Source organism: Papaver somniferum, chromosome 11 (assembly GCF_003573695.1).
Source record: "Papaver somniferum cultivar HN1 chromosome 11, ASM357369v1, whole genome shotgun sequence".
Taxonomy (NCBI): domain Eukaryota; kingdom Viridiplantae; phylum Streptophyta; class Magnoliopsida; order Ranunculales; family Papaveraceae; genus Papaver; species Papaver somniferum.
The window spans coordinates 71,043,747-71,057,771 of NC_039368.1; the positions used below are offsets into that span (position 1 = coordinate 71,043,747).

A 14,025-nucleotide genomic window follows, 5' to 3' on the forward strand; every position below is an offset into this window, starting at 1 on the left:
AGACTCCGTCCTTTACGTGATTGATCACAAGAGATTCAAGTTGTGGTGTGCAGGTGTTTATTGAAGATTTGAAGACGAAGAAGATTGATTCATAATCTTTGGTGTGCACAAAACTTGATCGGCTGGGATCCAACTATAACTGGTTTATATTTGATAGATTTGATTGATTAGCTGCGTAGATCGGCATCAGTATTTAGCATCTTGATAAGATCCTATTATTGATTGCATAATCTAAACTCTGCTACTTTGGTAGTTGTTGGGTAGATTGATATAAACCCGACAAAGGAGTTTATTGGATTAAACAGAAGAGCCTTTGTCTAACTCATATCAATGAGATTGAATAGAGTTGTTACCGAACAAATTTGTTGTTCCTTTACTGTTTGGAATACGAACCAAAGGAATTGTTCCAGTGCGTGCACTTATTGAATGTCGAAAGCCCAGGGATACTGAAGAAACTAGGTGAACTATAGGTTTAGTTGCTTGGTCTCAACTATACGAAGTTAGGTTGATTTTGTATAGCAGCTTAATTCTGAGAGTATTCAATCCTTGACTAGGTCCCGGGGTTTTTATGCATTTGCAGTTTCCTCGTTAACAAAATCTTGTTATGTCATTTACTTTTGTTTTCCGCAATTATAATTGTTGTTATTATAATTTAAAGTAAATTACACAAACGTTAACTTCGTAATACTTGATAGTGATCCTATAGAGTTTGGTTAAGTCTGAACCTATTATCAAGTAATCACACTTTGATTGTTGTATTGTCTCGATCTCGTATCCATAGACGATCACACAAAGTGTGAATACAGATTCGTTGTATTGTCTCGACTTAGTCCATATATAATCACTTTCGGTAAGAGGACTTACAGGTGGAAAAGTTTAAGATTGTGGTATATTTGGGTACCCTCGTCTTTTGACACTATATTTGGCTTCGACCTGTAATTTTTACTTCATAATTTATATACACACAAAACAAGAAGCAAGCAATCAACATGTTAAACAAATCAATCAATCAATTCAAAAATTATTTTAGTTCTTGATCATTTTTAATGAATTACGATTTATCTCACAAACCCAACTCAGTTCTAAACTAATCTATTTCATTAACTGGAACTGGCTATTCCTATTGTCGTCCATGTAAGATGCAATGGTGAGCTCTGATACCAGCATCGTTGGCCCCCAAAGCTAGCAGCTGACTAATCCAATAGATTAACTAAATAAAGAGGCACTAAGAGCAACCACAACGTTGTTCTCAAAAGCCATATTTGGCAACAAAAGAAAGCGCACTGTTGGTTGCCAAAATCTATATTTGTTGCCAAAATACTATATTGTCAAATGAAGTTTCTATATATGAGAACTCTTTTTGGCAATTCTCAAATATAGCATCACGCTTATTGTTAAACACAGATTTAAACTACGTTGGTGGATAGGATTTTCTGCACCACTGCGTCATACAAAAAAATTTTCAAATGAAAAGCCATATATCGGATAGCAATCTGGGAATATAGAACCTCAACATTAAAGTTGCTCTAAGGATCTAAATCATATACTTAAGCGTTCAATTAAGAAATCTTTCTGAATATATATATATATATATATATATATATACAAAAACTCCTCTGAAATGTTACATATACAATAGTCATTTGGTTTACAAAAAAGAATATACAACATAATAAACATAGATGAAATTAACCAACTAACGAACTCAACTCCTTGAAGCTTCCGCTGCGCAACTCTAATCTGTCTCTGAAACTGAAAGTGAGAATGAGTGAGCACATCATCCCCAAGAGGGTGCCTAGTAGAAATAACATTTAACTTTCAAGTAATCACTGGAATGATTTTGGAAAACAATACATGTTTTCTCTAAACATTAAAAGACAACCAATTCACAGAAATAAACAATCATATATATGGAACTAACTCCTTCTTCGAACAATTTATAATATTGTTGTCAACCAGTTCCACACCTAATAGGTAATATTGTGGTATCTCGCCCTAGCCATAACATAAAAGTTGAAAGTAAGTAGGTATAAATGAAGGAGTGTATCCTATATACCACATATGAAAATTCTTATTTCCCACAACATTCACAAAAACGAACAAAACATGACAGATCCTTTCCAAGCAATGGAAAGATTAAAATAACTAACAAACTATCGAAATTCAAATTAAACAATGCATGGAATGCACAATCAGACAATGAATGAATTTGTTAAACATAAACTTTTGTAAAAGAAACAACAATGGTTACAAAAGTGTTAATGTAAATTCCCACCTCTTTTGATGACAAGCCACGCCTACCCCAAAATTCACGATCCACTGGTTCATCTTTTGAATCGATCGTTGTTAAATAGACTAACTGTTAATCATACAAGTACTCTAAGAGTTTAGCCAAAAGACTCACACAAGGTTCATAGCATAATTTCATACAAGTCTCTAGTTATAGGCTAAGTTAACTATCTAATGGTTCTAAGCCCATTTATGGTTCTTACAATTCTTTCAATATCTACTTTAACATCTAAAAGGATTACTAATTCAATTGGGTTGTTTCTATAGTCCATTAAATAAATGTAATTAATAACCACAACTTTGTAGAAGGAACCAAACGCTAATTCGGACCATAAGTGGTCTAAATCATCAAACTAGTAAAACTGGCCCTGGTTTTGTCCTTTTATGATCAGGTTTTACGAGAAAAGAATGACCAGCGTTTATGTGTTAGCATATGCATCTATTCCCATTTTATTTACTTTTATAGTTACAACTTTGTACACCAATTTTTTTGTTTAAGTTTCTGCATTGTTTGGGTAGATGGCATGACTTTTGTGATAATCGACCATCATGCATTTTCTTTTTTATATATGATTTCTTTCCAGAAATACAAAAACAGAATATATAAAATTGACAATTATAATTTTCTTTTGGAAATCTTTAGTTGAACCATTTTTTTTTATGATATTTAGATTGGAGATTACTTTTACCATAATTAGCAATTATCATTCTTGGGGGAGACGGTACCTTTATTAGCTAGTGGAAATTATTGAATTTTTCTCCCGTCTATGTGAGGCACCATTTAAGAGGACATTAACTTTATGAAGAACTACTTTAATGGTCAAGAGGGAAGGCAAGCTATGAGGGCTTCTGATTTTTCAATGGCCCAGTTTAGATTTTTGGTTTCACTTTCTATTGGTCCATGACCACCAGAATTACCGGTAAATGGGATTTATAATTCTTGACAACAACTTGTATCTATCTTCATGTTATTCTGGTTAATATTATCCCTCATTCACTCACAAAATTTGTTATTCCTTCAAATAATAATGGCTATTGTAAAAGCTTTCAGAATGACATTTCTGCTTTTCTTTTGAAATTTGTGGTATCTCCATGAAATGTATATGTTCTAGACGGCATTCATCATTGCAGTCACTGAATTGAGCATTATTCTTCTATTTTTTTTTTTTTTTTGATATGTACGTCTTTCCCGACAGTAATTGTGAGAGTTCTGGATGACATAACATAACTGCATTAGTAAGTGTATTTTTGTTTGTTGTTGTCATGCCCTTGAGGCCTTTATGATTATACAAACGCATACTAACCCAATTTAGTTAAGTGATTCATTAAAACAATAATGGTCCGATCAGAACCAAAAACAACAACAACTAAAGAACATGGTTAGAATTAACCTTTTGTAGAAAATCCAGCAGCAAGGAATCTACAAAGTACCGTCAAACAAAAATGGCCAGCTGGATCTATGATTTTTGTTGGATGAAGCCTTAATTGGTGTTAAGAAAAGGAAGAGATAATTATTTATCTTGAAAATCAGATTGTTATATAAGGGTTTCATTAACAGGATTTCTTAATTTCCAACACTTTAAACAATATCTAATTTATGAATTTGGTTCCAATTGTCAATCTACTAAATGATAATTGGTGTTTCCATCATACGTTGCAGTTGTTAGTTGGGTTTCGTTCTGGGACGGGTGAGGGGAAAAGTGCCGCCTCACCAAATGGGTCAACTCACATTTCCTTGATTACATTTTCTTTGATGGGAAGCACTTCATATGCATTTCACTAATTAGACTTGCCTATCTATCTTATATTAATAATATTGTGTTTTTTTTTAAGTGTCTCTAATATCAGATATCAACACAACTATATAGTATGATTTTTTAATTTAACTACAAGAAGTTAGAGTTTGAAATAGTTGTTGAGTTGGCCGTTTGATTCTTAACGCAAGTATATAATTTCTGAAGGAAGATATATCAATGCATTTCCTTGATTACATCTTTATTGATGGGAGACACTTCATATGCTTTGTTCGATTTGGAGTTTACAGTCTATTTTATATTAATATCGTGTTTTTTTTTAGTGTCTCTAATATCCGATATTGATACAAATATAATGAGTGTGGTTTTCATTCAACTACAAGAAGTTAGATCCTGGAAGGGCATTTGAATTGGGCGCTTGATTCTTAACGCAAATATATAGTTTCTGAAGAAGGATATATCAATGTATTTCCTTGATTATATCTTCTTTGACGGGAAGAACTTCATCTGTTTTTCACTATTTGGAGTTGGCAATCCATTTTATATTAATGGATTTTTTTCTAGTGTCGAATGTCAAATATCTCCACCAATATAATGAGTGTGATTTTCATTTAATTACAAGAAGTTGGATCCTGGAAGAGCAGTTTAGTTGGCCTCTTTATTCGGAATGCAAATATATGATTCCAGAAGAATGATATATCGGTACATTCCTTGATTACTTCTTCTTTGACGGGAAGCACTTCATACGCTTTCTATTATTCAGAGTTATAATCTATTTTATTTTAACAGCGTGTTTCTTTGACTATATCTAATGTCGTATATCAATACAACTATATAGTGTCTGTGATTTTATATTTAACTACAAGAAGTTTGAGCCTAGAATAGCAGTTGGATTTTCCATTTGATTCTTAGCACAAATATATGATTTCAGAAGAAAGATATATCTGTGAATTTTCTTGAGGGGGGAGCACTTCATATATTTTGTACTATTTAGAGTTGGCAATTTATTTTATATTAATAACTTTTTTTTAATGTCTCTAATGTCAGATATTGATACCAATATAATGAGTGTGATTTTCATCTAACTACAAGAAGTTGGAGCCTGGAAGAGAAGTTTAGTTAATCTCTTGGTTATTAACGAAAATGTGTGATTTCTGAAGAAAGATATATCACGTATTTCCTTGATTACATCTTCTTTCATGGGAAGCGCTTCAAATTCTTAGCACCATTCAAAGTTGACAACCTATCTTATATTAATATCGTGTTCTTTTTTTAATATCTCCAATGTCATATATCAATAGAACTATATAATGTGTGTGATTTACATTTAACTACAATAAGTTGGAGCCTAGAAGAGAAGTTGAATTGGCTGTTTGATTCTTGATGCAAGTATATTATATATGAAGAAAGATATATCAGTACATTTCCTTGATTACATCTTGTTTGACGGGAAGCGCTTCAAATGCTTTGTATTATTCATAGTTGGCAATCAATCTAATATTAATATCGTGTTTTTTTAAGTATGTCCAATGTCATATATCAATAAAACTATGTGATTTTATATTTAACTACAAGACGTTGGAGCCTAGAAGAGCAGTTGAATTGATCATTTGATTCTTAATGCAAGTATATGATTTCTGAATAAAGATATATCAGCGTGTTTTATTGATTACATCTTCCTCGACGGGAAGCACTTCATATGGATTGCACTATCTAAAGTTTACAATCGATTTTATATTAATATCATGAGTTTTTCAGCGTCTTCAATATCGGGTATTGATACCAATATGGTGACTGCTATTTTTCATTTAACTACAAGAAGTTGGAACCTGGAAGATCAGCTGGATTGGCTGCTCGACTCTTAACGCAAATATATGCTTTATGAAGAAAGAGATATCAGTGCATTACGTCTTCTTTGACGGAAAGAACTTTGTATGCTTTGCATTATTTAAATTTAACAATCTATTTTATATCAATATCGTGTTATTTTATATTTTTCTAATATCAGATATTGATGCAACTACATCGAGTGTGATTTTTAATTTAACCACCAATAATCCTGTTGTTAACAATGTCAGAAACTACATACTGATTTTAAAAGTTGGTATAATTTTTGAAAAGTATTTCTTCTTTATTTTTTTTGAAGAGAATTTCTTAATCTCCAACTCAAATAATATGTAATCGGTGAATTTGGTCACAGCTGCAATAATAATTGATATTTTCATTAAACACTGCAGCTGTTAATTGGGATCCTTTTGGGACGGGAGTGGGACTTCGCCCCGCCCCACCAATGGTGGTCAGTTTCCATCATTATACCCGGTGCGTGGCACGGGTTACTAGTTAACAACCAAACACGCGGAAGTTCGAACAGTTTTCTACTCCCTTAGTTCCTTTTTAATAGACTGGTTTTGTTTTTAGAGAAAATTAAGGAAATTAAGAGAACTAATCATTGAAAGTGGTCCTCATGACACTTGTCAATAAAAGAAGTGAAGTGAAATGGTCCCATGACACTTGTCAGCAAAAGAAGTATAGTGAAATGGTCCACATGACACTTGTCATCAAAAGAAGTTAGAAAAGTGGTCCCACAAAACTAAAGTAACATTTAACTTCTCCAATTAGGAAACCGGACTATTTTTTTGAAACATTTATTTTAAAAAATCAGCCTATTAAAAAAGAACGGAGGGAGTAGATTTTGGGTGGAAATCAGGGGTGACTACAAGAAAAAGAAAAAGTCATTTCTTTTCTTCCTCTTACTTTCCCTGTCCTCTCTTTACAGCACACAAAAACTCAAAATTAGGGTTTTGGGTTAGGAAATTTGAGCCCGGAAGATAACTAAAAATGGATGATTATACGAGGGAAATGATGGATCTCAAGACCCTTGTCACTCGAACTTTAGAAAAGAAAGGTGTCTTAGCCAAGATCAGGGTAAGAATCACCTTCATTCTTTACATTTTCAATTCCATTTTTCTAATTGTGTAGTTCTCAATGTTTGTTCAGGAAATGTACGTTGTTTTTACCTTTATTAAGTGGGATTTCTGTACTTTTGAGCTAGGGTTTGTTATAATTCAAGAAAGAAAATCTGATCTTGATGGCTAGGTGCTGAAATTCTTAGGTTTAAAATGTACTCTGGGAGAATTTTCACCGAGTAAAAAGAGTGAAAAAACGTGGGCTTCCGATGTTTAGTGAAAGTAATTTAAATATAGTTGGGGGAGTGTAAATTAGGTATTGTAGTTTAGTACAATCAGCAACATAATATGATGTGTTGTTATGCAAACTTGGCTTGTTGTTAGCTTACGTCCACATATGACGTTTATAGCTAAACACCAATCCGTGATTCGTTGGTTGACAGATATATGTTTTGCTTCAAGTATTTTCTTGTTTTATGTATATTCCTCTACATTGTTCGAACTTTATGTTAGGCCGAGCTAAGGGCTAGCGTATTTGAGGCCATCGAGGAAGAAGATAAGGTAACTGAAAATGATGATGGTGTACCTCCTGCATTACTTGGTAGCTGTAATGAACGTGCAAAGCAACTTCATGCTTCTCCTTCAGGTAACGCCTCTGATTAGTTGTTTTTCTGAAAATATCTTTTTGCCACTTATATCCTGAATCGGTGGCAAACTTTTCTTGAATGGTGATAAGAATTCGGCATGCATTCAAATACACAACTTCTCTTGTACGTAAGTATTTCATTGCTTTAGCACAATGCGCGCAGGGAGGCTACTTACCGCACTAATAGCTGATTACTTGGATTGGGCACAATTGAACCACAGCCTTAAAGTTTATCTGCCTGAGTGCAATTTGGTAATCATGTAATGATGTAATTTAAAATAATGTAAATGTTGGTTGATTTCTGTAAATCCATTGGTTGGAATATTTGCTTAAGTTTCTTTTTTGTTAATGGGTTTTGTGTTCAGGAAAAGGATTTCTGGAAAGCTGAGTTGAGGGATTTTTGTAGTAAGTATGGGTATGATCTTAACAGGAATCGAGAAACCCTTTGCTTTTGGATGTACTTGGAGGGTTTCTGAAGTTTGAGGTTTGGTTTCAATTCTTTGCAAGTCTAACAAGATTACAGTATATTCGTACCTGATGTTTGATTAGGATGATGAATATGGTGTTTAATAATGTGGTAACTCTACTTGATAGAAGAATTGTTTAGGGATGACTAATTGCTTCTGATTTTATGCTTTCACAGGAATATTCTCAAGCAAGGGGTTCTGGAAGAAGATCAATGACTCCTGACTCTGAGTCCTTATCCAATTTGGATCCAAGGAATGTCCGTCGAACCTCATCATCTTCATCATCTGTTTCTGGAGGCTTACCTTCATTAGAAAGGTACCTTGATTGCCACTCCTAATATATTATGAATAAATTCATCATCTCTTAGGAATGTATTGTAAATAATGAAATGATTAAGTTCTCTTTCTCGAGTTCTATTATTGACTAATGTGTCTTTGTTTGCCACTTCCGTTGGATGCATCTCATTTTGTGGATACGCAAGATGTTTCCTGCTTCCCATATGCCGGGTAAGATGAAATTTCTTATCTAATTTTTGTTCTTACGGTCATAGCTGGTTACTGGAAATTTATTTTTCTTTGGATTTTCCGTGTTTCAGATAGGAGAGGAGGTTCTTCTATGCCTGGTAATAGGAAAGATGAGTATAATTGGAGATACGACAGCGACGAAATGTCGGAGGATGTAATTCGAGCATCACACGCCTTGGAAAACATCCAGTTGGATAGAAAAGCACAAAATCTTTCGACATCTTGGCGGTACGCGTGTTCAGCTAATGTTTTGTAATGATCCTTTTTGTTAAAAAGCTATACTAGAAAACATTTATCATCTCCATTTCTCTCTAAGAATATTGCATTGGTGTCTTTTGTTTCAGGCATGGAGGGGATGAGACGTCAGAGGATGATAGCAAGTCTGACCGCATCTAGTTTAAACTTTGGGTCCCAGCTTGTACTGTAATCTTGAATTCTGTAACTAAAAACTTGTTTATTTAGATTTTCTTTCAGTGTCTCCAATCCATTTGTGTGACTTTGCTTTTGCTCTGGACTTGCTCCTCTTCGGATTTGCAGCTTAAAATTGCAGCTCGAGTTTTTCATTTTTTGAATTTTTAGAGTAATTTAAGTTGAAACTAACATAACATAAAAGCCTCATTTAGTGTTATAGTATAAAGTATAACACATAAAGCCTCCTTTACTCGGCTATTCTTACGATGGCTGTGTTTTTGTGTGTCGTTTTCAGACATTAATCAAGACCCACTAAAAAACACCGTTATGTTACCAGTAACCACCACTGCTTAGCCTGCAAACACCCAAATCTAGCCAGTATCCACCGTCGTCGACGGTGGAAATCACCGAAAACCACCATTAATACTTTATTTTATCTCTTTATCCAAAACCCATCTCAGAACTATTAACCCTAGTGACTAAAATCATCGGAATTTCAGTTCCTTTCCTGATGATTCAATCCAATTTCTAAGACCTAAAATTACAAAAGACACCAATTTCTAAGACCTAAAGTTACAAAAGACACCAAACCCTAAGTTACAATTGACACCAAAGATTCAATTTACAGAAGACACTAGATTCAGAAGACACAAATCAAAAAATTCAAAAGACCCAAGTAAGAATCATAATCAAAAGTCCCCTTCTTTAGTTCTGGGATCCAAAGAAGTTTTGGGACCTGCTACCTACTGAATCGAAGAATCAGAAGCTTTCTTCTCTTATCTTCTTCTATACCTTCCTCTCTTTTGTTTTTCATTTCTCTAATCTTGCTTCAGATTCAATCATTATTCTTTAATCCCTTGTTTACTTCTAACTGAATTTTAATTTCTAATTTTATTACTGAAATTTCTATTTCTAATTTCATTAATCTTTTATTACTGAAATTTTGTTCGTCTCTGATTTTTTTAATTTGAATCGTTCCCAGTTGCTCTGTTGATCGTTCCCAGTTGCTCTGTTGATTCATTAGCTATTATCCATTGAAAGTTTTATTTTGTTCATACTCCTTATATCTCTTAGCTGAATTATGAAGTTCTTTAAATTCTGCAAAGGACAATTAAAATCTCTCTCAAGACTAATGCACTATCGACTGACCCAAGGTACAAGCTGCTGTAACTGGGAAAAAAGAAAATTGATGAGAAAACCAGGGATTCAAGGAACTGCACAAACCAGTCAGCTGACCAAAACTAAGGTACATCTATCAAGGGTTGAGAAGATAGATTCAGAATCTAACCATGCTGGTGACTTGTTTCATTTACATACTTTGAAAGGCTTGTCAAGATACAAAGAGGTAAACCTGAACCCCATACTGTTGTCTAGTAAATCTAGAAATGCTGTCAGTAAACCCAATAAATATACTGTCTACCTTCACACAGTCTTTGACTCTTGTGTTCTAAATGTTGAATGCAATAATGTGGAACATCTCAAGTACTGTCTTATCCTTGTTTACTATCATGATAGAAAACTAGCAGTATTGTTAAGATTGCAATGTGGAACTTATAAATATATTGTGCTAGTTGAATTTAGATATCTTGCAATCTCCTACTTTTGGGAGTTTATAAATATGATAGCATGGAATTGCCAAGGCCTAGGGAAACTAGAAACTGGAAACAACCTACTTGACATCTTAAATAAAAAAATCCTGATATTCTTTTTCTTTCGGAAACTAAGTAGCAAACTACTGAGATGAAAAAAATATCAAAAATGCTAAATGTTCACAACTACTTCATAGTTCCCCCTAGGGGATCTGCTGGGGGCTTATGCCTCATTTGGAAAAACAATGTTAACATCATAATAGAAGACCATGCCTTTAATCATATTAATGCTACAATATCTGACCCTATAGATAACAGCAGCTGGGTTCTCACCTGCTTTTATGGTAGTCCCTATAGAAAACTGAAACTTAAATCTTGGAACATTATAAAACAAATGGGGGAAACTATAGACAAACCGTGAATTGTTATTGGCGACCTAAATGTTGTCCTCCATGGGGAGGAAAAGAAAAGTAGATTTGCCTTTAAGAAAACTGAGGCAAAAAGCTTTAATAATTTTATAAACAAATGCAATCTTATGGACCTAGGATTCACAGGATACACCTATACCTGGAATAACCATAGACAAGATGATGAGAACATAGAACAAAGACTAGATAGAGCCTTAGTGAACGGTAAATGGAACAGAAAATACCCAAACTCTAGCATAACACACCTAGGACCTCTAGCCTCTGACCATGTCCCTATCAAACTTAATATGCATAATCATTGGGATGATGGGCCTACTCCATTCAAATACTTTGGAGAATGGATAAAACATGCTGACTGTAAAGCCCTAATTCAGGAGAGTTAGAACTCGAATGTTAAAGGTTCACCAGCTCATAAGGTGAACAAAAAACTGGGAAATGTTAAACAAATTCTTAGACTTTGGAACAGAAAAAGCTTTGGGAATATAAATAGTAACTTACAAAACATAAAGAAAAAGTTAGAACAAATCAACATGAAAGATAACTACCCGAATAAGACTCTTGAGCTAACCAAACTTAGAACTGAACTTGCTAAGTGGTATGCTATCAAAGAAAAATTTTGGAAAGATAAAAGCAGGGATCAAAACCTAGCTTTAGGTGATAAAAACACGAGATACTTTCACACAAAAGCTAAACAACGGTTTAGAAGAAATAAAATAGATATGATAAGAAATGAAGACAATGTTTGGCTTAATGCTAAAAAAGAGATATCTGAGTGTATAACCCAACACTTTCTGAAAATTTCTACTAATGTTAACCTTAATATTGACCAGAACTTGATAAACCTTATCCCCACCAAGGTTACTCAAGAGGATAATGAATGTTGTGTTCTACGCCTCTTGAAAATGAAATAAAAAAGACGTTTTTTTTCCATGGAACCTGATAAAATCCCGGGGCCTGATGGTTTCCCTCCCAATTTCTTTCAACAGAATTGGGACATCATCGGTAATGACTTAATAAAAATGGTACAAACTTTGTTTGAAACTGGGTACATTTCTAAAGAAATGAATGCCTCTTTCATTTCCTTAATTCCGAAATCTTTGAATCCTACAACTCCTGTAGAATTCAGACCTATTGCCCTTGTTAACACCTGCTATAAAGTGATTTCAAAACTTATGGCAGGTCGAATGAAATGACTATTAGGTAAAGTTATATCGATGTTCCAATCTGCCTTCATACCAGGAAGGCAGATAGCTGAGAACATAACTCTTGCTCATGAAATGATCCACAAGATGAAAAACTCCAAATCTAATAAAGGCTTTATGGGATTGAAAATAGACATGTCCAAAGCATTCGATAGAGTCGAATGGAATTTTCTAAATCAAGTCACGTCCAAAATGGGGTTTAACAACAAATGGTGTAACTTAGTCCACCAATGTGTTTCTACTACCACTCTATTTGTTCTCCTAAATGGTTCCCCTACTGATTTCTTTAAACCCTCGAGGGGGTTACGCCATGGAGATCCAATCTCCCCATACCTGTTCCTTTTTTGTATAAAAGCTCTTTCTCGATCTATACAGAATGTTGAGAATACTAGAAAGATAAAAGGAATAAAACTTGTTCATCAGGCACCTTCTTTGAGTCATTTTCTGTTCGCAGACGACTGCATGGTTTTCTGTAAGGTTAGTGAAACAGCTTGTCATAATCTGGTAGAGCTCTTTAAAAATTTCAGTATGGCCTCAGGCCAACTAATTAATCTATGCAAATCGGGAGTTTTCTTTAGTAAAAAAACTGAGACGAGCATTCGAAGAAGAGTTAAAGAAATTCTGGGGGTTAATGCAATTCCATTAACTGACAAATATCTTGGCTCTCCGCTATTTACTAATAGATCTAAAGTTTCATGTTTTGAACCTTTATATGAAAATCTGAGAACTAGAATATATGGGTGGAATGGTATTAACCTAAACAATGCAGGAAAAACTGTGATGATAAAAAATGTTACTTCGTCAGTTTACGTGTATCAAGTGAATTGTTTTAAAATACCAGTAAAAATTTGTAATCAGATAACAAGACTTCAGAGAAACTATTGGTGGGGAAAAACTGAGAAGGGTCTGAATGAAAAATGGCAAAAAAGGGGTCTGTTTAAAAAACTGGAACTCCATCTGTAAAAGTATGGAAGAGGGAGGTTTGGGAATAAAGAATTAACGAAATTTAATATTGCCATGATAGCTAGGATGGTATGGAATCTCAATCAAAACCCTGACTTTCTACGTGCTACTATCTTAAAAGCTAAATACTACCCAAACAGTGACCTACTTCATATAAATAGTAAACCAAAAACGAGTGATAGTTGGATTTGGAAGGGAATGTTGTCAGGGATTAACCAAATCAAAAAATGCTGCTTCTAAGAAGTAGGAAATGGTAGAAATATCGACATTTGGGATGATGTATGGGTACCAGGGACAAAAATACCACTGAGTAAGAACACTCGACCCATTGAGGGATTTAGAAAAGTCGGTGACCTTACAACACATCAAAAGGCATGGGACCATGATAAACTAGCTAGTTGCTTTGACAATCAAACAGTAGAAAAAATAAAGGAAATTATTATACCAAGAGAAGAAAAAACAGACACACCGAGATAGAATCTAAACAAAAAAGGTATGTTCACTGTAAAATCTTTGTACAATCATATAAACTCTGATAACAATGTGGAAGAGAAATGGAGTAGGATATGGAAAATGCAGACAACACCGGCAGTAAAAAATTTCACTTGGAAAGTAGCCCACTCCATTCTCCCCAATAGTATGAGAGTAGCTGCTATTTTACCTGATATTGATACTAAATGCAAACTTTACAATGAAAGTCAGGAAACTCTAGATCATTTATTCCTTCAATGTAATTTTGCAACCCAAGTATGGATGCATTTCAATTTTACTATGGAATTTGTTCGAAATGATATGACAACTTTTCATGAATGGTTAACAGACTGTTTCAACAATCCAAACAGAGA

General features: G+C 34.0%; 1 pseudogene; it reads left to right on the forward strand.

Annotated features, from left to right (window-relative positions):
* Positions 1 to 6,812: 6,812 nt before the first annotated feature.
* On the forward strand, positions 6,813 to 10,533 carry LOC113320142 (annotated as a pseudogene).
* The last annotated feature ends 3,492 nt before the right edge of the window (positions 10,534 to 14,025 follow it).